The following is a 4,319-nucleotide window of genomic DNA, read 5'->3' on the forward strand; positions in this document are numbered from 1 at the left end:
CCATGAAAATATATGACCCACAATGAGGAGAAAAATAATCAAAACTGATTTATGACTGACATAGTTATTAAAATTACCATAGAAAATCATTAAATAACTTTTAAGTACATTTATTATAACTGCACTTCACATAATCAAAAAGTGGTGACACGGATTTGACATAATTAGAAAAACATAATTGATAGGACCAGTAGACAGAAAATTAGAGAGGCTATAGAAGGCTTAAACAACACAACCGACTTGACCTTATTAAACAGTCAAACAGCAGATACAGAAGTGCAAATGTCAAATTTGCCCAGATAGACCATATTGCGGGTCATAAAACAAGTCTTAATAAATGTCAAAGGATTCAAGTCAAAGCAGGTGTATTTTCTGACCACAATGGAATTAAATTAGAAGTCAGCAAGAAAAGTATCTCTGGAAAAATGCCTCAAATATTTAGAAACTAAATAATATACTTGTAAATAACCCAAGGGTCAAAGAAGAAATCAAAAGGGAAATTATCGATATAAAGTATGTTGAACCAAATGAAAACCCAAATCAAAATTTGTGGTTGTGTCCTTTTCCTGTTGCTGCTATAACAAATCAGCACAATTTGAGAGGTCAGAAGTCCAAAACTGGTTTCACTGACTGGTTTCACTTCTTGACTAAAATCAGGATATCAACAGGTCTGTGTTTCTTCTGGAAGCTTTAGGAGAGAATCTGTTCTCCTTTTCCATGTTTCAGAGATACATGTATTCCTTGGCTTGGAGCCCCGTCCTCCATCTTGAAAGCCAGCCGCATAGCATCTTCTTATCTCTTCAATTCTCCTGCCTCCTCCCACTTGTAAGGACCCTTTTGATCACATTGAATCCATTGGGTTAATCCACGATAATAGTCTCGTGTCAAGATCCCTTAACTTAATCACGTCTGCAAAGTCACTTTTGTCACGTCAGGTAGCATACTCACAAGGTCCAGGGATTGGGACGCGGATATCTTTGGCGGTACATTAGTCTCCCTACCACACTGCTAGGATAGTACTTGGGTGGCAGTTGACACCACTAAATGCCCATATTAGAAAAGAAAATGGTCTCAAATTATTGACCTCAGCTTCCATCTGAAGAAACTGTTAACTGAACAAATTATATAAGATGAATGAGGTCTGAGATCTAATGTAAAACATGGTGACTATAGTTTATAACACTGTATTGTATAACTGAAATTTGCTAAGAGAATAGATCTTAAGTGTTCTCACCAAGAAAAAAAAAAGATAAATATGTAAGATGATGGATGTGTTAATTAACTAGTTGAGGGGAATCCTTTCACAATGTATGTGTATGCATATATTAAATCACGACGTACACTTTAACTATCTTATAATTTTATATATCAGTTATACCTCAGTAAAGCTGAAATTTTAAATGAAAAAAAGAAGAAAAGCAAAATTAAACCCAAAGGAAATGATAAAGATAATAGGGGAAATAAAAAATAGAAAACAGAGAAACAATAGGGAAAAAAAGAACCATAAAACTGAAAGGTAGTTACTGAGAACATCAATAAAATTAATAAACCTATGATTTGACTCTTACTGTGATGATGTTTAATGTTAAAACTGGAAGTAAAAACTTTTAAATTGTGTTATAGATGTATATTTTTGGCAGAATTTAAGTCTAGACTCATTATTTTGTTATACTTTTTGGTTTCCGTGCTAGGCCCTGGGGAGACTAGCTTATACTATTTAAGTTTCTGTGAAGCAGTCATAGAGCAGAAAGCCTATTTTGAACACGCACTGGGAGCATAATTACCAATCCATCCGTCCATATCAAATAGCAACACCTGTGAAGATGCTGGAAAAACACTGGCAGACTGAGACTCTAGTGTTTCTTTTCTTTGACATTTCTTAATGACCCAATCATTCTTACATATTTTATCACCATAATTATTCTTTTCCAGTTTATTTACATCTCCATGGTAAAAACGTAATCCTTCTCTCACCTGGGTTTCTTCTTTGCTCTACCCCTGTTCCTTAAATAAATCATCACATTTTCCTAGATTCTCACAAGGATCTGTGGAAGAACAAAAGGACAGAATAATATCCCCAACTTCAAGAAACTCTAGACAAAATTCTTGAATATGATATAATCAGAATAATTTATTGCCAACCAACTTTTAGGATTTCAGAGCCGGGTGGGGAAAAAAAATAAAACATTGGGGCTGGGAGACAGGAATGAGAAAGGATTGGAACTGGGTGTTAAGAGTGGGACCTTGCACTCTTTACATTATTGGAACATTCTACTCGTTATGTACAACCCTGTGACAATACACTTGAGACCTTCCCTTACCCGTAGTAAAGTATCCTTTTTTTTTCCTTTTTAAGCATGTGCGTTTCGGGTGCACAGCATTATAGTTCTACAACTGTATACACTACAGAGCGATCACCACCACAAATCGAGTTACAGTCTGTCACTGTACAGTTGACCCCCTTCACTCATTTTTCCCACCTCCTTTCCCCTTTGGTGACCACTAACCTGTTCTCTGTATCTGTGAGTTTGTTTTTGTTTATTTGTTTTTTTGTGTGGTACGCGGGCCTCTCACTGTTGTGGCCTCTCCCGTTGCGGAGCACAGGCTCCGGACGCGCAGGTTCAGCGGCCATGGCTCACGGGCCCAGCCGCTCCGCGGCATGTGGGATCTTCCCGGACCGGGGCACGAACCCGTGTCCCCTGCATCGGCAGGCGGACTCTCAACCACTGCGCCACCAGGGAAGCCCTCTGTGAGTTTGTTCTGATTTCATTTTGTTTGTTTATTTATTTTATATTCCAAATATATGAGTGAAATCATTAAATATTTGTCTTTTTCTGTCTGTTTCACTTAGCATAATGCCTTCAGGGTCCATCCATGTTGTCACAAATGGTAGGATTTCATTATTTTTTATAGCTGGGTAGTATTCCGTTGTGTGTGTGTGTGTGTGTGTGTGTGTGTGTGCGCGCACACACACACCCCACATCTTTTTCCATTCATCTGTAAGTGGACACTTAACGTTGTTTCCATACCATGACTGTTGTAAGTAATGCTGCATTGAACACAGGGGTGCATATATCTTCTTAAATTAGTGTTTCCACATTCTTCAGATAAATACCCAGAAGTGGAATAGCTTGGTTGTGTGGTAGCTCAATTCTTAGTTTTTTGAGGAATCTCTATACTATATCTTACAGTAGCTGCAACAATTTACAGTCCCAACAACAGTGTACAAAGGTTCCCTTTTCTCCACATCCTCTCCAACATTTGTTATTTCTTGTCTTTTAGATAGTAACCATTCTAACAGGTGTGGTTGATATCTCATTGTGGTTTGGATTTGCATTTTCCTGATAATAACTGATGTTGAACATATTTCATGTGCCTGTTGGCAATCTGTATATTGTCTTTGGGAAAATGCCTGTTCAGATCCTCTGCCCATTTTTTAAATCAATTTGTTTGTTTTTTTCTGTTGAGTTGTATGAGTTCTTTATATATTTTGGATATTAATCTCTTATTGGATATATGATTTGCAAATATCTTCTCCCATTTAGTCAGTTGGCTTTTTCATTTTGATGATGGTTTCCCTTGCTGTGCAGGAGCTTTTTAGTTTGATTTAGTCCCATTTGTTTATTTTATTTTATTTTTTATTTTTCTAAAATAATGGGTTTATTGAGATGTAATTCACATACCATAAAATTCACATGTTTAAAGTGTACAGTTTAGTGGATTATAGTACATTCACGAAGTTGTGCAATCATTACCACTGTCTACTTTCAGAATATTTTCATCGTGCAAAAAAGAAACCCTGTACCCACTACCCACTAGCAGTAAATCCCCATTCTCCTCCCTAGCCTCTGACAACCACTAATTTACTCTCTGTCTCTGTAGATTTTCCTATTCTGGACTATGTTTAACTTTTTGAAGTGTAAAAAAGAATTCTTTTTTTTTTTTTTCCACCCCACCCCCCAGCCGCTTATCCTCCTTGGGGTCCATACGTTTGTCCTCTGCATCTGTGTCTCTATTTCTGCCCTGCAAACCAGCTCTTCTGTACCATTTTTCTAGGTTCATGCCACGGAGCAGCTAGGCCCATGTGCCACAACGGCTGAGCCTGCGCTCTAGAGCCCATGAGCCACAACTGCTGAGCCCGCGTGCCTGGAGCCCGTGTTCCGCAGCAAGAGGATCCACCACAATGAGGAGCCTGTGCACCGCAATGAAGAGTAGCCCCCACTGGACGCAACCAGTGAAAACCCGCGCGCAGCAACAAAGACCCAACGCAGCCAAAAATAAATAAATAAATTTATTAAAAATAAAAAAATTTACTGAGG

This window comes from Neophocaena asiaeorientalis, unplaced genomic scaffold, assembly GCF_003031525.2.
Source record: "Neophocaena asiaeorientalis asiaeorientalis breed wild unplaced genomic scaffold, Neophocaena_asiaeorientalis_V1.1 scaffold275, whole genome shotgun sequence".
NCBI classification, from domain to species: Eukaryota; Metazoa; Chordata; class Mammalia; order Artiodactyla; family Phocoenidae; genus Neophocaena; species Neophocaena asiaeorientalis.